This window comes from Elaeis guineensis, chromosome 5 (genome assembly GCF_000442705.2).
Source record: "Elaeis guineensis isolate ETL-2024a chromosome 5, EG11, whole genome shotgun sequence".
In the NCBI taxonomy this organism is placed as follows: domain Eukaryota; kingdom Viridiplantae; phylum Streptophyta; class Magnoliopsida; order Arecales; family Arecaceae; genus Elaeis; species Elaeis guineensis.
In genome coordinates this window covers 15514524-15542443 of record NC_025997.2, presented here as the reverse complement: position 1 = coordinate 15542443, position 27920 = coordinate 15514524, and the positions used below count along the sequence as shown (strand labels likewise).

Here is a 27920-nt window from a genome sequence, read left to right as displayed (position 1 = left end):
CCCGGTGGGCCCACCGGCCCGTTGCCCAGCCCCAACTGCTTTAAGAGTTCAGCGGGACCCACCGGCCTCTGACAAGCGGAATTTTCCACCCTTTCGTTCTTTCGGCGGCGGACGAATTCTTGGCTGCAGTAGGGAGCGGAATTTTCCCTCTTTTCGTTCTGTTGGCGGACGAATTCGTAGTTCTTGAGAGTCGAAGAGGTAATGATCTTTTCTGCTCGTATCTTGATCTCATACCACTATGAAATCCTTGATCTAATTACCTGAGTAAATATTATGATCTGTGATGTTCTGGTTTGGGAGACTTGGATCGGGGTTTTTTTTTTTAAAATTTAATTGGATCAGGGTGTATTTCGATGGAGAAACCCTTTTTTTTGTACTTAGAAATATAAAATCGTTCTTTCGGTTCTTGGCTGCATTCACTCCCACGCATCGTTGGTTAAGATTTGAGGGAGCGGAATTTTCCCTTCTTTCGTTCTTTTGGCGGACGAATTCTTGCTGCGTGCGTAGTTCCTGAGAGTCGAAGAGGTAATTGATCTTCCTCTACTATCTTGATCTCATTCCGCTATGAAATCCTTTGATCTAATTACTAAATATTATGTCCTGTGATGCTCTGGTTTGGGAGATTTGGATCGGGGATTTTTTTTTAAAATTTAATTGGATCAGGGTCTATCCTTTGATATCATACCGCTATGAAATCCTGTGATCTAATTACCTGAGTAAATATTATGATTTCTGATGTTCTGGTTTGGGAGACTTGGATTGGGGATTCTTTTTTTTTAAATTTAATTTGATCATGGTCTATCCTTCGATGGAGAAATTTTTTTTTTTTTTTTGTATTTAGAAATATTTTTTTAAATGAAAAAAAAATAAGGAAAACAAGAAGTTTGAGCCAAGTTTTGTGTTGCAGAACACGAAGTATCAAACCCTGATGCTTTGATTTATTATGATTTCTATTTTGTTATGATTTCTGTTTTATTATGATTTCTCTAACTGTTTTTCTACACAAGTTCTTAGGTTACCACATTTGTCATTATTCATATGTTGGGTCTGCCAATTTATTATAAATCTTGTTCTTTGGCGTTTTATGTGGATATGTTGATGTAGTTATCTGTAGTCATGTTCTTAGAATTTTTGGAAATTAGATATTGGATCCTTTTGCTTATTCCCACTATCAGATCTGTTCCAGCTCTGGCTTCTGAGGCCATGGTATATTATTTAGGTTAATTCTTTTGATTAAGGATGCTTCTGAGGTCAAGCCAAGTATTTCCATAAGATAGCACAAAAGTAATTCTTCCAGCAAATCATTGCTAGCAGTTTATGCATAATATCCAGTTCTCTCATGTTCTGGAAGTATATGGCCATACGCTAAATATTAAATGTCATTTGTATCCTCACGTGACTGACACAAGCAACATGATAATTAGATGATCATTATTACTTAGCTTACAAAGATGAGACAAAAAAACTGTTCATAAGGATATATTGAACCCTTGCATAAAAGACATAGAGCAACATTAAAGCTTGTTTTGTCTGCAAACTGTTTTGCAATCAAACCTTCAAACTTGAAACACAATTAAATCAAGATCTAGTTGTATGTATATCATTGTTCTTCTGTGAAGGGATTAGAACATTCAACAGACTCCGCATAGGATGACCAAAAGCTAATTGAATGAGAATTCATATGGCCTCTTTAAGATTTTAATGACTAAACTCTATGAGTTTGTATATGCATATTGATTAGGAATAGAAACAGCTAAAACTTATACTGTTTTAGTATTGGTACAAGGACACTTACATGCATATATATGAATAGAAAAACAAATGCATCCTCAGCTAGGGTCTTGTGCATGCAGAAATTTGATAAAATTCTTCTTATTACATGCCAACTCTATGCCAATGAACTTCTAATTACCTTTTTGTATAGCAAGGCCTTCAAGTAGCCCTAGTTTGAGTTCTTGCAATGATTGGGTTCTGATTCAAGGATAGAATTCTTCCATTTGCTGCAACATTTATTTCAGCCACGCTGATTCATGTTACTATGAATCCTAGGATGTGAGCTCCACTGTGGACTACGTGGTTGGGCTTTATTACACAATGCCTTCCCTCCTTTGTAGTATTGAAATATGTTTGGCTTTATGTTGAGAGTTTTTCATAACTTGTCCGGTTGTTCTTGAGAGCACTTCAACACAGCCTACAAATATGAATGCAAGAATGAGAGGATAACTGTGCATTAAGTGCCAAATGAATTTCAGTTAAAAGAATCAACAAAGCATGAACGGAGTTGACGGGCCTGAGACATAGAAAACCAAAAAAACAGAAAGCAAACCTAAAACTGCTCTAGTGAGAAGAGATCAACCAGTAAACCACAATCCTCCCACGGACTTCATTAAGTCATTGAATTGGATTAGGATCATACTAGTTGAAATAGCACATAGATCAGTCACACTGATTAACCTTAATGGCATGGATCAACTCGAATCATTTAGCGGTCTAATCAAGATATAATTCATCAAATTGATCAGGTAAGTGAGATCGGTGGGAAGGTCTGCTAAGCTTGCCTTAGACATCATTGAAATGGTCAGATAAGCCGCTCTCAATTAAAAGCCACCGATCGAAATGCCAAATTTACCTTAGACATCAATTAGTTAATTAATTTTGATTTGATCAACCTAATGATTCGGGTTCAACCACTGAGCACAATCAAGGTTCATTTGGTCTAATCAAAGATATGGACTTGACCATCTACAACTATTGTATTGGTTCTAGAAAAATCTTGATTTAATCTAATTCAACATTTAGTTAGATTTAATCAATTTTTCTAGTTAGTCTATTAACTCTTTGATTCTAACCTTAGGTCTAACCCAATTAAGAGGATCTGATTTGAGTTAACCCATGCTCTCATATTTTGTGCGAATGATATTAGATTTTTAATTCACAATTTTAGACCTAATCAATTCTATACTTAATTCTCAATTAAGTTTTGCATCAATATGGTTAAGATTTTGAAAATAATTTTCACATGTAAATCATAAAATCTTTTAGATCAAATCTAAACTTTTTATGATTTTAAATCAAAATAATTTTGATTAAACAAGATTAAATGCAACTAACTTCTTCGCAACTTACATCACATACAACAACACTTAGGATTTCAAGATCTAGGATTTTGCAAGAAAGTAAGTTTTCTCCTTTCGCTTTCTTCATGGGATCTAATCACATAACACCCCTACATGCCATAAGAGCATCCTATCGAATGATTTTAAACCCTTCTTGCTCCTATGATCGGACGGACTGATGATCAACCCAATCTAAGTACTTGCTAGTCGGATCATCTAATCTAATCATATATCACATATGCATAAATTTAGATCTAATCTAAATTATATCAGATCTGATTATAACCTTAGATCACATCTAAATCAGATTATAAATATCACATGCATGACATAAAATCAGATTTTATCAAAAATCAGCACAAACTAAGACAACCTTTTCACTGTAAGGGATAAATTCTATAGTAGGACAACCTTATGTCAGTTTGTACGATCAACTATTAATTAAATTTAGATCAAAATACCATATATCAAATCTAAATAAAATTAAATTTTAGATTCAATATACATATAAATCATGTCATAATGAACCTAGACTCTGATACTACTGTTAGGATGCATAGACGATTTCATGCATGTATTTCGAAATTTTTTCGAAAAAATTACAGCAGAAGATAATTAAATTAATCAAATTAATCTTACATGTATATGATCTAATCATCAAATCAACCTACTCTAGGATCTATGATATGATATATTGCATATAAAATCTAAAATAATCTGAAGATAAAATCAGCATGCATGTATGTGAGCAGTAGATCATATCTACTTCTAATCTGAGTTCAAAACTCCATACCTGATTGTGGATCGATGATCTCTGCTTCTGAAAGATATGGTAGAGAGAATCTTTACTGATTGTTTGTAGCCACACATACGTCCGGCCTCTACGAAAAATTCACTCGAAGTCTCGATCTGATCGGTCTTCTCAGGAGTGCTAGCTCACGCGAGACCTTCTTGGCTGATCTGAATCTTTTCTTCAAATCTTTGGAACCTTTTCAGAGGTTGAAGATTAACTTTTGAAAGAGATGAAGAGGTAAAAAAAGATGGAGAAGAAAATAATTTTCTTCTAAATTATTTCCTCTTCTCAAATCCAAAGGATCAAAAACTTGAAATTCAGATTTTTTGCGCACACCCCAAGAGAGAGGGATCCTCCCTATTTTTCATACCATGAACCATGCCCAAACTTTTACCACGTGAAGAGCTCTCTTCTGATATCTTACACACAAAAGAAACCACAAAAATCCCTTTTATAGGTATGTAAAGAGGTGGGATGAAGAGTCCTAGTGATTCTAGACTCTTTCAGGATTCTGCCTCCCTTCACAATTCTACATCCCAAAATAGGTCAAAAAAATATGGGATGCCCCTTCACATATTTTTTTACGGTAAATAAGTTCTCTACTAATCTCCCATGAAAAATCTCTTCAAAATGTCGCACACATAAAAAGAAAAAAATTATTGACGTGGAGAGGTTGACCTGGATGAGAACAGATTCTCCATATAAGAAATATTTTGAAATCCAATTTCAAAACCTTTCTTTTATCAAAACCAAACGATGTGAGATATATAAGAGAAAAGACTTTTGGTGTGAAAAAATCTCACACAAAATAATTTTGTGCATGGAGATATATGACGCGCAAATTGGGTTGGCGCAGAGAGAAGAGTCCTTTTTCAATAAGGACTCTTAATTTCTTTATTGAATCCAAACCAAATCACATCTGGTTTAACTCAAATAGAATATATGAAACCCAATCTAATTAGATTCATAAATTTTTAATTAAATCTCAATCAAATTAGAAATTGATTGAATCAAAATTCTGATCAAATTAGGATAATTCTTCCTTAGCAATTAGGTCATCTCATAACCTAATCGGGTCAAACCTAATTGAATCTAATTCAATTAGATTTTTATTTAATCTTCTTTGTTCAATCAAATTGATCTAATCAGCAATCTAATTACTAATTAATCCTCCATTAATTCACTAACACTTATCGAATTAATTTTTTGTAATTTTTGCATAAGGTCAACCATCAATCGAATTAATGATTAAGCTCTTTAACGATTCTCAATCATTGATCAGCCACATGATCAGTCAGAAATTTTTTTGAGTGTGACCTCATAGGTTCGAATCTAAGTCGGTAGCACAAGAACACCTTCCTGAACCCATCGATGTAACCATTTAGCAATGATGACCCAACATCTGGATAGATCGAATGAAGGCGAAGCAACATTCAAGAGTCTATTGGCATATGGTTATCATATAATTCATCCCTTTGACCCTAATGCTTGAGGATAACCTAGGATTTAACTGTCAATCCTAAATAAGTCATCCACATTGTATTTCCATCTTTTCAAATCCAACACATGGATTATCTGGACTCAGATTTTGCTAAATTGAAATACACTGATGCATATCTCCTACTAATTCAGAGGGGTCAATCTCGTCTTGACTCATGCACCGACTTGACAAGTATTGACTGTATCTAGAAATCTTCCATCACTAAATTAAAAACTCAGTTAGCCTGATATCAAAGTACAGTGAGTTGCTTCTACGTCATCGTGGTGATCTCAGATCAGAAGGACACTTATACCTATACCCTTCGCGAGCTACCTTTGACAGCAGAGTGCTCTGCAATTGGTCACGTTCAGTGACGATGTACTCCTACATCTCACTTGCATGTTATATCAGTGTCTCCACACCATTTGGTTACGAGGATATCCAATATATATGGTACACAAGGATCTACACTTTATCATCCTAGTAATAGCGTATCGTTTGATCGCGAACCAATTTAAGGACTACACAATAAATCCTCCTTTGTCGATCAAAATAGTCTTAAAGACTTCATCACAATATAAGAGTTCGTTAGAAGATGTAATCTTGTGATGAAAAATATCAAATAACTTTTATTATTTATCAGCTCATATATACTTATAATTAGCACAATCGTCAAACGATTGACTTTAAGACATAATTCCCAATAGAGATAACAAAGAGGAGGCTAGCATTTGAGTTGCTTGTAGCCAAAAGAGGGAGCCCTGCATTGTTGCACCTGGCATTGAAGCAGGCAAAAATAGGCACATTGCAGATAAGCACGCATTTTCACGGATATAAGCGAGCTGGAGATGAATAGCCTGAGGGTTAAAAGCTGTTAAAGTTCATTATTACTACTTGAAACATCAGAAATTTGACTCAATAAAGCACAATTTCTTCAGAAAATTCACAAATTTCACAACATTTTCTTGATAAATATGTAAACCAACAAACAATAGCAGGGGGAAAAATTGATCTAGTTTGCACTCCCATTTTTTTCAGTTGCAATATCATAATAAATTGTCACCAAAGCTGTATAAATGGTTCTGAATACCTTGAGTTACTTGAGTGTTAATGCAACAACTATAAAATCAAAAGCTCAATAACATTGCTGGAAAAATGATACATTGTGATAGCAAAAGTTTTCCTTCTATTCAACAATATCACACTCACTTCAGAAGATCAGGAGCTCAAAAGCACTATAGGAAGAATGATGCACTGTACTAGTAGAAGAATTCCAACTTCTCAATGTTACATTCAGGTCATCAGAAAATAGTATCATCACCATATATGAACCCGTAAAACCATAAGACCATTCCAAAAAAGCTAAAATAAAAAATATAGGCATAAACAAGAAGAACAACTACCAAGCCAAGCAAGCGAACATCCACAAATGAATCGTGGTATTTACTCATCTCTGAAAGTCAAAGTCAAATCATCTATATACAAAATGATAGTATGAAAGACATCAACTATCTACAATATCTCTGATGGCTGAAGCAGCAGCCTCAAATGAGTCAATCGAGACCTCAAAAATAGCCTCAACATCGTGGTGCACAGATATCCAAGACATCGATCCAAGCATTAAAAGTGGGAGGCTGCGGAACCTCAAGAGGAGGTCACGGAACCTCAGAGATCAATACATGCATCAAGCATCAAGAGCAGAAGATCACGGAATCTCATGTCGAATACCATCAGGGCATCAGGAGGTCACGCCGCATGTCATAGAACACAAGTGGCACACGAATCAAGGCATCTAGATGAGGTCGTGGAAGCATAGGTGGGACATCAGGAGGAGGTCGCAGAACTAGATGGGACATCAGGAGGTCACCGAACCACACATCGAACATATCATGGAACCACAAGCGGCACATCCATCGAGGCACCAGAAGAAGGTCGCGGAACCATGTGTGGGCCATCAGAAGGAGATCGTGGAACCACAGGTGGGGCATCAGGAAAGGTCGCATAACCACACGTCGAACATATCGCGGAACCACAAGTGGCACATCCATCGAGGTACTAGAAGGTCGCCGAACCACACGTCGAACATGTCGCGGAATCACAAGTGGCACATCCATCGAGGCACCAGAAGAAGGTCGCGGAACCATGTGTAGGCCATCAGAAGGAGATCGTGGAACCACAGGTAGGGCATCAGGAGAAGGTCGCATAACCACACGTCGAACATATCGCGGAACCACAAGTGGCACATCCATCGAGGTACTAGAAGGTCGCCGAACCACACGTCGAACATGTTGCGGAATCACAAGTGGCACATCCATCGAGGCACCAGAAGAAGGTCGCAGAACCCCAGGTGGCCATCAGAAGGAGGTCGCAAAACCACAAGTGGGACATAAGGAGGTCGCCAAACCATACGTTGAATATGTTGCGGCAAATCAGTCGAGGCATCAGAAGGATGTTGTGAACCACAGGTAGAGAGGGAGAAGGATCTTGCTGATCTTGCTGAACCACAGGAGGAGACAAAGGAATCGAGGAATCCAAAGGATCTTGCTCATCCGGACGTGGAGAGCGAGGACGAGAATGATGCGAGCGAGAAAACTGCGGAGCAGGAGGAGACCCAGGATTCAATGTATGGATATGGCCTGGATGCCCCAAAATGTGCCCACATCGATAAGAAATGATGCTAAATACTAACAAAATAGTGGCCACAACCCCGATGCAGATGTACCAATAAAGGCGTATCTCCGTCATCTGCACAATGCCTATGGTCACAGAAATAAATGCAGCAATAGTCCCCGCCCATGTCAACAGAACAATAAATGTGATCCTGAATGGACGTCCCCATTGGATCCAGTGAAACGATGAAATGATCAATATAGAAAGTACCCCAAAACACACGGCACAGTATGCTCCTCCTATATGCACAAAATCTATCACACAACTGGATCCAGTGAAACGATGAAATGATCAATATAGAAAGTACCCCAAAACACACGGCACAGTATGCTTCTCCTCTATGCACAAAATCTATCACACAACTGTGTGTGATAGATTTTGTGCATAGAGGAGGAGCATACTGTGCCGTGTGTTTTGGGGTACTTTCTATATTGATCATTTCATCGTTTCACTGGATCCAATGGGGACGTCCATTCAGGATCACATTTATTGTTCTGTTGACATGGGCGGGGACTATTGCTGCATTTATTTCTGTGACCATAGGCATTGTGCGGATGACGGAATACGCCTTTATTGGTACATCTGCATCGGGGTTGTGGCCACTATTTTGTTAGTATTTAGCATCATTTCTTATCGATGTGGGCACATTTTGGGGCATCCAGGCCATATCCATACATTGAATCCTGGGTCTCCTCCTGCTCCGCAGTTTTCTCGCTCGCATCATTCTCGTCCTCGCTCTCCACGTCGGATGAGCAAGATCCTTTGGATTCCTCGATTCCTTTGTCTCCTCCTGTGGTTCAGCAAGATCAGCAAGATCCTTCTCCCTCTCTACCTGTGGTTCAGCAACATCCTTCTGATGCCTCGACTGATTTGCCGCAACATATTCAACGTATGGTTTGGCGACCTCCTTATGTCCCACTTGTGGTTTTGCGACCTCCTTCTGATGGCCCACCTGGGGTTCTGCGACCTTCTTCTGGTGCCTCGATGGATGTGCCACTTGTGATTCCGCAACATGTTCGACGTGTGGTTCGGCGACCTTCTAGTACCTCGATGGATGTGCCACTTGTGGTTCCGCGATATGTTCGACGTGTGGTTATGCGACCTTCTCCTGATGCCCTACCTGTGGTTCCACGATCTCCTTCTGATGGCCTACACATGGTTCCGCGACCTTCTTCTGGTGCCTCGATGGATGTGCCACTTGTGATTCCGCGACATGTTCGACGTGTGGTTCGGCGACCTTCTAGTACCTCGATGGATGTGCCACTTGTGGTTCCGCGATATGTTCGACGTGTGGTTATGCGACCTTCTCCTGATGCCCCACCTGTGGTTCCACGATCTCCTTCTGATGGCCCACACATGGTTCCGCGACCTTCTGGTGCCTCGATGGATGTGCCGCTTGTGGTTCCATGATATGTTCGATGTGTGGTTCGGTGACCTCCTGATGTCCCATCTAGTTCTGCGACCTCCTCCTGATGTCCCACCTATGCTTCCACGACCTCATCTAGATGCCTTGATTCGTGTGCCACTTGTGGTTCTATGACATGCGGCGTGACCTCCTGATGCCCTGATGGTTATTCGACATGAGATTCCGTGATCTTCTGCTCTTGATGCTTGATGCATGTATTGATCTCTGAGGTTCCGTGACCTCCTCTTGAGGTTCCGCAGCCTCCCACTTTTAATGCTTGGATCGATGTCTTGGATATCTGTGCACCACGATGTTGAGGCTATTTTTGAGGTCTCGATTGACTCATTTGAGGCTGCTGCTTCAGCCATCAGAGATATTGTAGATAGTTGATGTCTTTCATACTATCATTTTGTATATAGATGATTTGACTTTGACTTTCAGAGATGAGTAAATACCACGATTCATTTGTGGATGTTCGCTTGCTTGGCTTGGTAGTTGTTCTTCTTGTTTATGCCTATATTTTTTATTTTAGCTTTTTTGGTAATGGTCTTATGGTTTTACGGGTTCATATATGGTGATGATACTATTTTCTGATGACCTGAATGTAACATTGAGAAGTTGGAATTCTACTAGTACAGTGCATCATTCTTCCTATAGTGCTTTTGAGCTCCTGATCTTCTGAAGTGAGTGTGATATTGTTGAATAGAAGGAAAACTTTTGCTATCACAATGTATCATTTTTCCAGCAATGTTATTGAGCTTTTGATTTTATAGTTGTTGCATTAACACTCAAGTAACTCAAGGTATTCAGAACCATTTATACAGCTTTGGTGACAATTTATTATGATATTGCAACCGAAAAAAATGGGAGTGCAAACTAGATCAATTTTTCCCCCTGCTATCGTTTGTTGGTTTACATATTTATCAAGAAAATGTTGTGAAATTTGTGAATTTTCTGAAGAAATTGTGCTTTATTGAGTAAAATTTCTGATGTTTCAAGTAGTAATAATGAACTTTAACAGCTTTTAACCCTCAGGCTATTCATCTCCAGCTCGCTTATATCCATGAAAATGCGTGCTTATCTGCAATGTGCCTATTTTTGCCTGCTTCAATGCCAGGTGCAACAATACAGGGCTCCCTCTTTTGGCTACAAGCAACTCAAATGCTAGCCTCCTCTTTGTTATCTCTATTGGGAATTATGTCTTAAAGTCAATCGTTTGACGATTGTGCTAATTATAAGTATATATGAGCTGATAAATAATAAAAGTTATTTGATATTTTTCATCACAAGATTACATCTTCTAACGAACTCTTATATTGTGATGAAGTCTTTAAGACTATTTTGATCGACAAAGGAGGATTTATTGTGTAGTCCTTAAATTGGTTCGCGATCAAACGATACGCTATTACTAGGATGATAAAGTGTAGATCCTTGTGTACCATATATATTGGATATCCTCGTAACCAAATGGTGTGGAGACACTGATATAACATGCAAGTGAGATGTAGGAGTACATCGTCACTGAACGTGACCAATTGCAGAGCACTCTGCTGTCAAAGGTAGCTCGCGAAGGGTATAGGTATAAGTGTCCTTCTGATCTGAGATCACCACGGTGACGTAGAAGCAACTCACTGTACTTTGATATCAGGCTAACTGAGTTTTTAATTTAGTGATGGAAGATTTCTAGATACAGTCAAGTACTTGTTAAGTCGGTGCATGAGTCAAGACGAGATTGACCCCTCTGAATTAGTAGGAGATATGCATCAGTGTATTTCAATTTAGCAAAATCTGAGTCCAGATAATCCATGTGTTGGATTTGAAAAGATGGAAATACAATGTGGATGACTTATTTAGGATTGACAGTTAAATCCTAGGTTATCCTCAAGCATTAGGGTCAAAGGGATGAATTATATGATAACCATATGCCAATAGACTCTTGAATGTTGCTTCGCCTTCATTCGATCTATCCAGATGTTGGGTCATCATTGCTAAATGGTTACATCGATGGGTTCAGGAAGGTGTTCTTGTGCTACCGACTTAGATTCGAACCTATGAGGTCACACTCAAAAAAATTTCTGACTGATCATGTGGCTGATCAATGATTGAGAATCGTTAAAGAGCTTAATCATTAATTCGATTGATGGTTGATCTTATGCAAAAATTACAAAAAATTAATTCGATAAGTGTTAGTGAATTAATGGAGGATTAATTAGTAATTAGATTGCTGATTAGATCAATTTGATTGAACAAAGAAGATTAAATAAAAATCTAATTGAATTAGATTCAATTAGGTTTGACCCGATTAGGTTATGAGATGACCTAATTGCTAAGGAAGAATTATCCCTAATTTGATCAGAATTTTGATTCAATCAATTTCTAATTTGATTGAGATTTAATTAAAAATTTATGAATCTAATTAGATTGGGTTTCATATATTCTATTTGAGTTAAACCAGATGTGATTTGGTTTGGATTCAAATAAAGAAATTAAGAGTCCTTATTGAAAAAGGACTCTTCTCTCTGCGCCAACCCAATTTGCGCGTCATATATCTCCACGCACAAAATTATTTTGTGTGAGATTTTTTCACACCAAAAGTCTTTTCTCTTATATATCTCACATCGTTTGGTTTTGATAAAAGAAAGGTTTTGAAATTGGATTTCAAAATATTTCTTATATGGAGAATCTGTTCTCATCCAGGTCAACCTCTCCACGTCAATAATTTTTTTCTTTTTATGTGTGCGACATTTTGAAGAGATTTTTCATGGGAGATTAGTAGAGAACTTATTTACCGTAAAAAAATATGTGAAGGGGCATCCCATATTTTTTTGACCTATTTTGGGATGTAGAATTGTGAAGGGAGGCAGAATCCTGAAAGAGTCTAGAATCACTAGGACTCTTCATCCCACCTCTTTACATACCTATAAAAGGGATTTTTGTGGTTTCTTTTGTGTGTAAGATATCAGAAGAGAGCTCTTCACGTGGTAAAAGTTTGGGCATGGTTCATGGTATGAAAAATAGGGAGGGTCCCTCTCTCTTGGGGTGTGCGCAAAAAATCTGAATTTCAAGTTTTTGATCCTTTGGATTTGAGAAGAGGAAATAATTTAGAAGAAAATTATTTTCTTCTCCATCTTTTTTTACCTCTTCATCTCTTTCAAAAGTTAATCTTCAACCTCTGAAAAGGTTCCAAAGATTTGAAGAAAAGATTCAGATCAGCCAAGAAGGTCTCGCGTGAGCTAAGCACTCCTGAGAAGACCGATCAGATCGAGACTTCGAGTGAATTTTTCGTAGAGGCCGGACGTATGTGTGGCTACAAACAATCAGTAAAGATTCTCTCTACCATATCTTTCAGAAGCAGAGATCATCGATCCACAATCAGGTATGGAGTTTTGAACTCAGATTAGAAGTAGATATGATCTACTGCTCACATACATGCATGCTGATTTTATCTTCAGATTATTTTAGATTTTATATGCAATATATCATATCATAGATCCTAGAGTAGGTTGATTTGATGATTAGATCATATACATATAAGATTAATTTGATTAATTTAATTATCTTCTGCTGTAATTTTTTCGAAAAAATTTCGAAATACATGCATGAAATCGTCTATGCATCCTAACAGTAGTATCAGAGTCTAGGTTCATTATGACATGATTTATATGTATATTGAATCTAAAATTTAATTTTATTTAGATTTGATATATGGTATTTTGATCTAAATTTAATTAATAGTTGATCGTACAAACTGACATAAGGTTGTCCTACTATAGAATTTATCCCTTACAGTGAAAAGGTTGTCTTAGTTTGTGCTGATTTTTGATAAAATCTGATTTTATGTCATGCATGTGATATTTATAATCTGATTTAGATGTGATCTAAGATTATAATCAGATCTGATATAATTTAGATTAGATCTAAATTTATGCATATGTGATATATGATTAGATTAGATGATCCGACTAGCAAGTACTTAGATTGGGTTGATCATCAGGCCGTCCGATCATAGGAGCAAGAAGGGTTTAAAATCATTCGATAGGATGCTCTTATGGCATGTAGGGGTGTTATGTGATTAGTTCCCATGAAGAAAGCGAAAGGAGAAAACTTATTTTCTTGCAAAATCCTAGATCTTGAAATCCTAGGTGTTGTTGTATGTGATGTAAGTTGCGAAGAAGTTAGTTGCATTTAATCTTGTTTAATCAAAATTATTTTGATTTAAAATCATAAAAAGTTTAGATTTGATCTAAAAGATTTTATTATTTACATGTGAAAATTATTTTCAAAATCTTAACCATATTGATGCAAAACTTAATTGAGAATTAAGTGTAGAATTGATTAGGTCTAAAATTGTGAATTAAAAATCTAATATCATTCGCACAAAATATGAGAGCATGGGTTAACTCAAATCAGATCCTCTTAATTGGGTTAGACCTAAGGTTAGAATCAAAGAGTTAATAGACTAACTAGAAAAATTGATTAAATCTAACTAAATGTTGAATTAGATTAAATCAAGATTTTTCTAGAACCAATACAATAGTTGTAGATGGTCAAGTCCATATCTTTGATTAGACCAAATGAACCTTGATTGTGCTCAGTGGTTGAACCCGAATCATTAGGTTGATCAAATCAAAATTAATTAACTAATCGATGTCTAAGGTAAATTTGGCATTTCGATCGGTGGCTTTTAATTGAGAGCGGCTTATCTGACCATTTCAATGATGTCTAAGGCAAGCTTAGCAGACCTTCCCACCGATCTCACTTACCTGATCAATTTGATGAATTATATCTTGATTAGATCGCTAAATGATTCGAGTTGATCCATGCCATTAAGGTTAATCAGTGTGACTGATCTATGTGCTATTTCAACTAGTATGATCCTAATCCAATTCAATGACTTAATGAAGTCCGTGGGAGGATTGTGGTTTACTGGTTGATCTCTTCTCATCTCTTCTTTAAACTAATTCTTAAATCTTCTAAATTATTTGGTCCATAAAATAAGCTAGTTATGGAGATAACTAGATCATTTCCTTCCATTAAGGTGAATGATAATAGGTCCATTATTTTTGATTGACATTACAGATACCATCTATTTGGTGTTCTCTCTGAATGATGGAATTATCATTCATCATATGATAACTCTGTTATACTATCTGATGATGGTTGGGTTGACTGAACCATCCTCGAGCCTGATCATTCATTTGTTAGAAGTACTGAGTAAGTTCATGTTAATGGTTTGATCTAATCGAAACTTTCAATGGAGGCCCATTGCCTACTGAAATAAAATATGAGGCAAAATTAATTACTAAAAATTATTTAAAAAAATAATTGATTGAGAACCTATCCATAGATATATATGGGTTGACCGAGCTATCCTCGGATTTGTATCCAGTCTGTGTGGATTCTAGTACCTACTAAGGAATTAAGATAATTCTTCGGATTGGAAGTAGAGGCTACTAATTTGACTAAAAAAGTGGGAGAACCTTTATACTAAAGTCCAAGTCTTTAGGCTTAATTAATTCATAAACATAGAGGTCTTGTATTTTTCTTTCAGTTATGGCTAAATGTCTGTTGTTCCATTCAGTATTTGACAGTGACTTATTTATAGGATCCAACTTCGATAGATGGTATCGAAAATTGCAAATAGTTCTAAAGCACGAATGAATCCTAAATATGATTATGGATCTAGCACCTAATGTTTTCACATCCAACACATATGATGTGATCAAAAGCACTTATCAGAAGTGGCCAAATAATCATATCACTGTGTAGTGTTACTAGGAGCAGCAAAGAATACGAATTTAGCTGTAAATTCGATGATGCTCACTGGAAGGAAATTCTTCAAATGTTGAAGGAGTTTTTTCGCACCTCTGAAGATATATCTTCAGTGGAGAAACAATTCTTTGAGAAATGAGAAGGTGCAAAAGAGTCGTACTTGGGCTGATGAGTTCGAACTGATAAAAGAGTCTAAGATCAACCTGGTCTGACAGAGTCTCTTGATCCGAATAGGCAAAGGAAGAGAAATCAGCAATGGATTGCTGAATAAGTACTAATATGATCACACCCTATGATTTCTCTATTTGTGACACTACTATCTAGATATTGGATATCGAAATTCTATGCAAACTATTTCAGGTTAATAAAAAGTTTGAGAACAGCAAGAGATTTTTGAACATTGGTATTGGAAGTCATATTCCAATCCTGGTTTTAGAAATCGTCGAGTCTCTTTTCAATTCTAACAATATCATTTTAGTGATTGTCATTATTGTTTAATGATTTTTGGGATATCATTATGAATGATGTCAAAATCATGTGGACAACTGAGAAATGATATTTATGAATAGTCACAGCCTGTTAGTTTATTGTACACAATCAAACAAACAAATCCTAAAGTAGATAATGTCACAAATGTCTACTTTTGATAATTTAAGCTTGGTCATTAAACAAGAATAGGATCAATAGGAGATAATTTTCGAAGTCAATGATTGTGAATTATTGTTAATCTGTCAATCATATCTCTTTAGTAAGATGACCAAGTCATTTTTTGCTGGAAAAGGTAAACGAGCCAATGATGTTTTGAATCTGATATATACTTGATGTATTGGATGTACGAACATATTTGTCATATATTTGGATTATTTAAAACGTTCAAATAATTTCATAATGAGGTAGAGAAACAAACTGAGAAGAGCATTGCAACTCTTCGGTTAGATCAAAGAGGAAAATATATTTCAAGTAAGTTTTAACAAATCTAGAAGAGAATAGGATTCTCTTGTTGGAATCGATTTTGTTAGACATAGTTCGATCTATGATAGGATTTAAAAGTCTGTCAGTCTTCTTTTAAGGTTATGCTCTTGAGACTACTTATTATGTTCTGAACTAGATTTTGAATTAATCAGTCGCAAAGACTCTATATGAGATATGGATTAAGTATAAGCCGATACTTTCTTACCTTGGGATTTGGGAGAGTTTATTTTATGTCAAGCATTTACAGACCGATTAGCTTAGATTTAGGTCCTATATATATTGTTCTGTAGGGTACTCCAAAGAATCTAGGAGATATAATTTCTACCATACTAAAGAACAAAAGTTGTTCAGCATTCTTTTCAAAAAAAGAGTACCTTGGTGAAGGTACTGATGTTTTTAATGTGAAACTTATGAAGTTTGATAGGTAGAAGAACCGATACAATCTAGTGAACCCATAAAATCGGATTTGGTTAGATCAAACTCAGAACCCATTGTAAAGGCACCATGGAGATCTGGTGAGTACCGCATTTGTTAGATAGAGACTCGGTTTCTAAGATCTGGGATGTGATCCTATTGAACTCAATGAGAACAACAAGGATCTGATCATCTACATGGATGCCATGCAGAGGTCCGATTTCGATTAATGGCTTGGAGCCATAAAGTCCGAAATGAAGTCCATAAAGATCAACGATATATGGACATTCGTTGATTCACTTGAAGGGTAAAGCCTATAGAGTGGAGATCTTCAATAGGATCATAGTAGCGCAGACGAGAAGGTGGAGATCTATAAAGCTCGTTTGGTTATCTAAGGATATTGTCAATATTATGGTATTGAACATAATAAGATATTTTTCTTGTGGCAATGCTAAATCTTTTGGAGTTGCAACGTGTATTTTGATAAGTGATCAAAATGCATGACTTCGTTGAGAACAAAGAAGAATCCTACAAATACAAATGGGTTGATAGTTCTATGAGTGTATTTCTTGTCTTGTACGTGAATGAAATTTTCTTAATCGAAAATGATATTTCTTACATTACAGGGAATAAAGATTTTGCTTTATTATTATTCTCCATAAAGGATTTGGAAAAGCATCTCTCATTCTAGAGATGAAGATCTACAGAGATAGATTTAAGAGGCTGCTTAAGTTTTTTCAATCCAACATACATAGGGTGTTTATGAGTAGAAGTTGTTCTATCTTGTACACCATGTATGAGATGGGATATGGTATACTCACTGGGATAGTGAGTGGATACTTGCAGGATCCAAGTGAGAATCACTGGAAGGTCATCCTTAAGTATTTGAAAAATACTAAGAATCAGTGACTCAGTTATGGAGAATCTGACTTAAAATTTGTGGAGTATGACTCCAGTTTTCAGTTGGACATAATAATAGCAAGAAAGTGCTGGAATATATCTTTATCCTAAATAATGGAACAATCTGCTGGAAAGGTTCCAAGCAGAAAAATATAGCCAAAATTCAAATTGCAAGGTAGAATGAATTACAGTATTCGATGCTTGCAAGGAAGCTATGTGATTGTACAGGTTCACTGGCAAACTAGGAGTGGCACCCTCCGATGATGCTTCTGCTGTATTGTACACACTGGAGCCACAGCTCAAGCCAAGGAGTTGAAGTCTCATTAGCTTACTAGGCATTTTGCATCGCTACTATCTTATTCAAAAAATCTGTTAAGATGACGTCAATCTTTAGAAGATCAATGGAAAGGAGAACATGACCAACCCATTTACTAAAGCCTCGATATCTAGGAGTTCTGATATGATAAATCAAAGAGGATATATGATACTATACTGATTGACTTTAGTCTAAGTGGAGTTATTGGGAATTGTGTCCTAAAGTCAATCGTTTGATGATTGTGCTAATTATAAGTATATATGAATTGATAAATAATAAAAATTATTTGGCATTTTTCATCATAAGGTTACATCTTTTAATGAATTCCTATATTATGATGAAGCCTTTAGGACTACTTTGATCGATAAAGATGGATTTATCGCGTAGTCCTTAAATTGGTTCGCGATCAAATGATACGCTATTACTAGGATGATGCCGATATCAAGTGTAGGTCATTGTATACTATATGCATTGGTTGTCTTTGTAATCAAATAGTATGAGATACTGGTATGGCATGCAGGTGAGATGTAGGAGTACATCATCACTGAATGCGACCAACTGTGGAGCATTCTGCTGTCAAAGGTAGCTCGCGAAGGATATGGGTATAAGTGTCTCTTCGATCTGAGATCACCACGGTGACTTACAAGCAACTCACTGTACTTTGATATTAGACTAATTGAGTTTTTAATTCAGTGATGGAAGGTTTCTAGGTATAGTCAAGTACTTGCCAAGTCGGTGCATGAGTCAAGATGGGATTGACCCCTCTGAATTAGTAGGAGATATGCATCAGTGTATTTCAATTTAACAAAATCTGAGTCCAAATAATCTATGTGATAGATTTGAAAAAGATTGAAATACAATGTGGATGATTTATCTAGGATTGTCAGTTAAATCCTAGGTTATTCTCAAGCATTAGGATGAAAGGAATGAATTATATGGTAACCATATGCCAATAGGTTCTTGAATGTTGTTTTGCTTTCATTCGATCTATCCGGACGTTGGGTCATCATTGCTAGATGGTTATATCGATTGGGTCAAGAAGGTGTTTCTGTGCTATCGGCTTGGGTTCGAACTATGGGTCACACTCAAAAAAAATTTTTGACTGATCATGTGGCTGATCAATGATTGAGAATCGTTAAAGGACTTAGTCATCAATTCGATTGATGGTTAACCTTATGCAAAAGTTGCAATAAATTAATTTACCAAATATTAGCGAATTAATAAAGGATTAATAAGTAATTAGATTGCTGATTAGATTAATTTGATTGAACAAAGAGGATTAAATAAAATGTAATTGAATTAGATTCAATTAGATTTGACCCAATTAGGTTATGAGATGATCTAATCGCTAAGGAGAATTATCCCTGATTTGATCAGAATTTTGGTTCAATCAATTCCTACTTTAATTAAGATTTGATTAAGAATTTATGAACCTAATTAGATTGGGTTTCATATATTTTATTTGGGCTAAACTAGATATGATTTGGTTTGGATTCAAATAAGAAAATTAAGAGTCCTTATTGGAATAGGACTCTTCTCCCTGTGCCAACCCAATTTGCACATCATATATCTCCACGCACAAAATTATTTTGTGTGAGATTTTTTTACACCAAAGAGTTCTTTCTCTTATATATCTCACATCCAAATCTGATTTGGTTTTGATAAAAGGAAGGTTTTGAAATTAGATTTCAAAATATTTCTTATCAAGAGAATCTGTTCTCATCCAGATCAACTTTTCCACCCCAATAAATTTTTTTCTCCTTATATGTGTGATATTTTGAGGAGATTTTTTGTGAGAGATCAGGTAGAGAACTTATTTATCATAAAAAAAATATGTGAAGGGGTATCCCATATTTTTTTGGCATGTTTTGGTCATAAAATTTGAAGGGAGGCAGAATCCTAAAAGAGTCCAGAATCACTAGGACTCTTCATCCCACCTCTTTACACGTCTATAAAAGGGGTTCTTATGATTTCTTTTGTGTGTGTAAGATACTAGAAGAGAGCTCTTCACATAGTAGAATTTTGGGCATGGTTCATGGTGTGAAAAATATGGAGGAGGGTCCTCTTCTTGGGGTGTGCGTAAAAATCTAAATTTCAGATTTTTGATCCTTTGGGTTTGGGAAGAGAGAATAATTTAGAAAAAATTATTTTTTTCATCTTTTTTTTCATCTTTTAATTTTCTTCAGAAGTTTATCTTCAACCTCTGAAAAGATTTTAGAGATTTGAAGAAAGGATCTACATTAGCCAAGAAGAAGGTTTCGCGCGAGCTAGCACTCCCGAGAAGACTAATCAGATCGGAGCTTCGAGAAGATTTTTTGTAGAGGTCGGACACGTGTGCGGCTGCAAGCAACCGACAAAGATCCTCTTTATTATATCTCTCAGCAGCGGAGATCATTGACTCACGATCAAGTATGGAGTTCTGAACTCAGATTAGAAGTAGATGTGATCTACTGCTCACATGCATGCATGCTGATTTTGTCTTCGAATTTTTTAGATTTTATATGCAACATATCATGTCATAGATCCTAGAGTAGGTTGATTTGATGATTAAATCATATGTATATTAGATTAATTTGATTAATCTAATTGTCTTCTGCTGTGATTTTTTTGAAAAAAAATTGAAATATTTGAATGAAATCGCCTACGCATCCCAACAATCTCGTGGAGTCACAAGTAACTTGTCATCCTCATCTTGATTAAAAACTACTTTTCTCTGTTAATCCACTCTATCATGTACAATTACTTAGAGGAACTATTGATGTATTTGATGCATACCTTCGATAGGTTTGAAATATGAGATTTTTACCAAAAAAGAAAAAAGAGACATAAAAAGGTAGAAAGGTATTCTTTCATTGAATGATATCAATGACATCGACCCTTTCAAAGGAGTGGGTCACTTATCGATTGGCTAGTTGGAGCGACAGCATAATAAAATAACAAAATAAATAAATAATTATAATTATATATATTGGCAAAATAAAATAGAGCAACTATGAAAATTATGAAATTTTGAAGAGAATGCGAAAAATACATTTATACATATAGATAATTAAAAGAAATTTGTGATAGTATACTTAGTTTTTGTTCCTTAATTGGCCTTTTTGAAATTATCCTTGTCATAATCAAGTGTCCTAAAGTTTTTGAGGTCAAGTTTTTTGGGTAATTGCAGCCAAGCTGAGGTGGGGTAGCAGTCAAATAGGCAAAGTAAAGTTGAGCTGGTTTTTGAGGAGGTTGGAGGTGGATGTTTGATGGGTTTGCCATTGGTGATGGTGACTATGTAACTATTATCAGTGAAGGAAATCCGGTCGCATGTAAGATACGAACATTAAATGCAGTGGAGAGAAGAGATTAAAACTATTTTAATCCTAACATGCATGCAAGAGATCGCATCTCTAAAACACCAAGATCCCTTATAGTTAAAATTAAGATTAAAACAAAAAGGAGGAAGATCTGACCTTCACTTTTTATGGATAGATCTTCATTGTGATTTGATGATCGTAGATGTCTTGAAAACTTCTTTGAAGCTGCATATGCATCCAGCTTTTATAGGTACCCACACGCAGTTGATCTGATCAGAAGATCTTGATCTCATCAGGATGCTAGCTCGTTTGCATAGATCTCTCTTTGGATGTTGAATTTTTTTCTCTTTTCTTTTCTCTTCTTAAGAGAACAACAGAGAACTGAAGAAGGACGATGGGATAGGAGATGGAGGCATGAAACTTGGGACGTCCAACACCTTGGATGTAAAAAAAGAAAAAGAAAGAGAAGGGAGGCGTCAAGGATGATGGAGTGCCCCTTCTTTCTTTTATTTTTCTTGCTCCTCTCAACTTCATGCCGTTCTCCTTTTCAAGAGATTAGATGAGATGCTGATTTTTTAACCACTTAAATCCCAATGCCTAAACAGTTTTAACATTCCTTTGGATAGAGTCCTGGGGCACTAGGACTCTCTTGGATGAAGTTTTGCCTCACCCTTGTACGACCAAGAGAAAAACACCGATGAAACATGGTTGGCATGGTCCCTTGTTGAGGCGTGATCTCTTCTTGGACCAAGTCAACCACTTGGCCAAGGGTTTGGTCCAAATCCAATCTGATATGATTTCATAAGAAGTCAAATACTTAATTGAGTGTAAACACTTTAGACCTATAAAATCCAATTTGACTCAAACTCAGATCAAGTCCAATCAAATTAAATATTAACTTAATTTGATGAGGATTCAATCTCAATTATTTGATCAAATCAAATAATATAGCAATAATTGTAAATAAATCCTCTTTTAACTCACTAACTATTAGAAAGTCTTTTCTTTTAACTTCTACAAATCAGTCTAATCATCAATCATATTGATAATTGAATCTTATAATGATTTGAAATCATAATTTAACTATTCGATCAGTCATAACCTCTTATTTGTGTGACCTCATAGTTTTTATTCTGTCTGGTAGTGAGATGTATTGTAATCTCCATCATAAATATCATTAAAACTCCTTTCAATGGATTGAAATATTTTCGACTCATTTAATGAGACTTATTGACTATCAAAATAATTCTTATTGGTCCACAATCTATCAGTGACATTTAGCAGCATATAGTGGTAACCCAGTAGAATGGAAGAAATGAACTTGTAGATTTAATTATCATGTGATAGTATTTTTCTAATCATGACTTTCGACAAGATGAAATTTTGTAAAAAATTAATCAAATCCCATCATCTGTCATATGTAAGATTTATTCAATTCGAGTTCATATGGTGAAATTTTATGAAATTTTTTTCATCATTCACACTACCATGGTCATGCTCTTTAGAATTCAATCTGATAAATCATATAGGACTACTTATCTACTAAGATATGGATAATTAGAACATAATCTTTAATTTGTTGGACATTTTGAATGTTTTGGAAGCACTTTTAATGCCTTCAAATCAAGGTTTGTCGAACCATCCCGAACCGGATGGTTCAAGGTGTCCAGAGCAGTACTGGCGGCAAATCGGGATGGTTCGAACGGCTAAATTGAAATATCGGATGATAAGAGAAAAAAAGAGAGAAAGAGAGGAAAGAAAAGAGAGAGAAGAGGAGGGAATGATGGGATGCCGCCATCGAAGGCCGATAGTGGCCCACCAAGATCGTTGGAGGGCTGCGGAGGCATCTACAGTTCAATATCGTCTAATAGGATATTTAAATAAGAGAGAAAAAAAGAGAGGGGGAGTGATGTTATCGGAGGGTCACACAACCAGTGGAGAGGCTATTGGAGGGCAGGAGATGGCCGCCATGGTCACTTGGTGGTGGAAAACGTATGGATGGTGCCACAATTGCGGAACAAATATGACTGCATCTGTTCCCTCATTGCATGTTTTTTAAAATACTGATAAATAATGAAGCTGGCAAACCGTTCACCGACTTCATCATAATCCGGGTTTTAAAAAAAAATCTAGTGACATAGGGACAATTGTCCCTATTTCATGCTTGCGATGCCTTAGGTATCAATTGCATATCTGGCGGCCATGGTGGCTACTTAGAGGCCCTCCAACAACTTCCTCTCCTTTCTTTTCTTTCTTCCCCCCTCTCTCTGTCTCTCTCTTTTTTCCTTCTCCCTGATTCCCTTCTCCTCTGTGTTGATTTGTACCACTGGCCGGCCAGCACAGATCTCGGTTCTAGTTCCACCTTTTTTGCTTCAAATGCTTGCTGTAATTTGGTTTGTTGGGGGGAGATTTTTGGAAATCAATCTGATGCAAGGTTTTAAGGTACCTTTTAGGATCTTGGTGTCAAAGGTAATCAAAAGCGCTTCTTTGGGACAAATATATCTGATTATGTTCTCCTTCCAAAAAGCATAGCGAGGATGTTCATTGGGTAAACGACTACTTAATTGTTGTAGTTACCATCCTAATACATGACGGTTGCATCAGCTATTGGTTGACATCTGATGAAAATCTTTCAACAATTTTAGGTCAACAAGAAGGTTGGTAAATATATTACAAGGACAATTTGCATCACGCATTCTGGATCTTTGGGGAGGTATGCATGCTGTGAAATGGTAGTCCTCATGATGAAAACAGCTGTTTCTTCAGACATTGAGTGGTTTATAATAAATCTTCGCTGAATTTGACTTGATGAACGCTATCAACTGGGTGTCAAGTGTACATGTTCATAGTGGCTGCAATCGAGGGTATTGGTCTGTTCGGTCATGTGGGTCATAGTTCTCATTGATGTTTAAGACTCTTGTCAAAGTGAGTGCTGATGGGAATTTGTTTCATGTAGAGGATTCTTTCTTAGAAAGCTTGTTTTTTGGAATATACACTTGTCAATGAAATGTCATGTAAAACTTGCCTTTGTATCAGAATGACTTGCAGTAGACTAGCTTTCTAATGCCTGTCTAGATTTTCATCCTTTTTCAAAAATGTGTTTTGCTATTGTGAATTATGCCAATGGTTTTGTGAATGCCTTTTCTCATTCCATTTGTTAAGATATATTGCTGATTTCATGTGGGAATTTGAAGCAGGTATTTATTTGTGATGAACCACAGCTTTGTACTAGATTACAACTGAATCAACACATAAGCATGGGTGATTCAGAGGTGGATGGTAGTGAGAGTGAATGTGGTGGTTTCATGGGGCATCCATGTGTGAGTTCTGTAGGAACCCATATTATGGAGATCAAGGTCTGCGGAACCGGTACTGATGGTCGGATCGGTCGGCCGACGGTATGGTTCGACATGCCTCCGTTCCATTCCAAATCGAGACGAACCGACGAAGAAAACAGAGCCGAACCGGAGAAGAAAAGAGAGAGAAATAGAGAGAGAGGGAGGAAGAACGAAAAAGAGGGAGGGGGGTCTGCCAAAGAGGCCGTCAGAGGGCCTCCAATGGGCCGTCGTGGCTCACAGGTAGCGTTTACGGTCCCTGTGGCTTCGCAGCGTGAAACAGGGGCGATCCGCCTCTGTTTCCGTATTTTTTTTAAAAAAATATTTTTTAAAATGAAGCGGGCACTGAGTTTGCTGGTATCACTTAAGTGAAGCCGGTAAACCCTATGCCAGCTTCATTTAAAAAAATATTTTTTTAAAAAAAAAAGAGAAATAGGAGTGGATTGCCCCTGTTTCACGCACGGAGCCGTGGGAGGCGTTTACGCCGTCCGACGGCCACGACGGCCTGCCGGAGGCCTTCCGACGGACCTCTCTCTCTCTTTTTCTTCCTCTCTTTCTCTTCCTCTCTTTTCCCCTTTTTCTCTCCTTTCTTCCTCGGCACCGGCATGTGCCATTTTGCATGCCGGAATCGTTTCTGTTCCTGTCGGGACGGTTCGGCATGCCCCATACTGGGCAGTTTGGCCTGGTACGGCATTCCTTGATGGAGATAATGAACTGTACAGCACATCAACAGAACATTATACTTGTCATATATGCCAGAGGTATTTTTCTTTCCTTATTTGTTTTTGGCTCTTAAACTGATCAACTTATACTCAGAATTTTATGTTTGGCATCTACTGTTACCTTGACAGGCAATGTCCAAGGCAATATGATTATTATAGAAATAATGATGACTTAGAGGTATAACATACTTAAATATTATTTTCTGGCAGCAGTTTTAGGGGAGTGCTAGATCTATGCACAAAGTGCAGATGAGTACATTATGTGATGTGGGTGCTACATCTACCTCTTATCTTGCTCCTGCCCTTATAGGTCACAATCTGCTGGGACGTGCTGTAGACCTTGCAAAAGTAACCGGATGGTCTACTTGGATATCAGCACACAAATCTAGCATTTTCTGAACTTTTTGATTTTTTTCATCTATGCGAATTAATATAAAGAGTTCGATTGTATTGCTAAATGCTAATCCACACACATGCATTTCAGCCAAGAGCATTTCTTATGTAAGAATGAGGTATGTTTGGCAAAGAAGTTTGCCGCTTCCAAACTGAAGCTGAAATAAAGGTAAGTCTATTCACTGAATATATTTAGCAACATATCCCCTATATTTTTTCTTTATAGCATTAAATATTTGATCTCAGTTGATATGCTGTTAAATATGTTCAGAGGCATAATAGTATTGAGTGTGGGGGGCACAGTCCCATTCTAAGCGGAATGATTCACTTCAGGTATGCAAAAATTGCAGTCACATGTCCTTTTGCTTCTTTCATTATAGAAATATTGTTGTGACTTGCCGAATGAGTATCAAGGACCCCATTTTTTGGCTGGGTTTGCTATTTACATGCTATCCATCAGTGTCCTAATTTTGTTTATGTATTTAGTCTAGATACCTACCAGCTTCCAGCTCTGATGAAACAAATAAGAACAGCGAGGAGGAAGAGGTCATGGATTTTGTCCTGATCCATCTGGCAACTAACTTTCTATGGCCATTTAGGCCAAGCCTTGAAGCAGTAGATAGATTCTTCTTCTAGTGCCTGTCCGGTTACTGAGTGTGGGGAGACGAGTCAAGGTGATATAGTTATAGGTTCCCTGTAATCATTATCAATCAATTCAGATCTGGAACCATGTTCAAGATCTCCTGTGACACACAGCCAAAGCTACCAGACTACCCCAATTTTAGAAGAATGTTCCTTCTTTCCCCTTGCAGATAGGGAGCTACCTGAGCCCTCCTCTTCTAGTTATGCTCAGGCTCTTAGTAAAAGCCCAAAGGCTGCTGCCTGTCTTGGAGAAGAATCATTTCTTCATCTAGCTGGTTCAAGTAGAAGTAGTAAAGCAAAAGCTACACATGGACTTGGAAGTTTGGCGGAAGATACCCTTGCACCTCATCTTCATCAACATAGCAGCGCATCTTTGGCAATTAACTCCACTTAGCCTAGGCCATCAAATAATCGTGAAGGCGTCTCTTTTAGTTCTACAAGTTCTCAGATTACAGCAACCACCTCTTATGGCCCATGGACCTATATAACCAACTTCAAGTTCTCAGCCTTGGATGGCGACACCACCCAGAGAAAAAGGGTTGGCATCACCTTTATCTACGAATTATGTGTGGAACTTGAGGACCACAAATAAGATGAGGCATTTTGCGTCAGCTCCAAGCCTTGTTGAGGGAGGGTTTTCAAACCAAGCCACATCTGGCATAGTTTCTGCTGTAAGTGGAAGCCAAGTGTTGCATACAACCAACCAATCTCTGCCCAACATGGAGGATGTTCGCACCACAAATGAGACTTTGGTAGAAAGGATACATGCTAGCTTTGGAATGGAGGATGAGAAACATGCTACATTAAGAGCATATCTGCTGAATATCATCATCAAGACTAACCAAACCCTGGGAATGCCTTTCTTATGTTGAGCAGTTTGGCCTGTCTCATCTTGTTCTCAAACTGGCTGTATTTTGCCTGATGCCCAGAAGCGGAAGGAACGGACCGATGCCTACATCGCTAATCTCAGGAACAAGGGTCTGCAAAAGGATACCGGCAGCTCAAAAGGGAATATCATTTCAAATGAGGGAAAATTGTAGATCATGCAGAAAATACTAGTACAAAAGGTGCATTAGCAGATAGCTTTTTAAGCACTGTCAGAGAGCTTCAGTCAAGTCAAAACCCTCAGGAAGAAGTGGTGGATGTTAATCAACAGATTGTTATGAGCAGTCAAGCTAGACCAGAGCGCAGAGAAAGGGTGTCTACACACAAACTCTGATGATTTTGCACTATGAGGTGTTTGGTTGAATGGGGGTGGACAGAGACTGTGTTTACCAACTCTTAGAAGCATCTCGCATGGTACCAACTCCAGAAGCATCTAGCAAAGTGATGTCCTTCGCTACAATTTTATTTGTTTCTGCAGAGGCCTGAGGTTTTCCTGATGGTGAAGTTTGGGTTGACTGTTTTCAAGATTACCAAGGTGGGCACTAGTTTGTTTATCAGTCCAACAAAATGAGCAAGAGAGAATGGTATTGTGTGCACATGGCTGGATCCAGCCTACATAATTTTGATGATTGAATGTAATTTGCTTACTAAAATCAATGTTGTGGGACTTGCTCTGTCGATTTTGGCGGTTACACATGATGGGAATATATTCTCATTGTTTTTATTGTTACAAATGGCCTGAATTTATATATCGATTTGCACAGATATACCTTGAGTATTCTGTGTTATCTGTACTTGCTACTAAA

General features: G+C 37.1%; 1 pseudogene; it reads left to right on the top strand.

The window, feature by feature from the left end:
• The first annotated feature begins 64 nt into the window (after positions 1–64).
• On the top strand, positions 65–27920 carry LOC105044988 (uncharacterized; annotated as a pseudogene).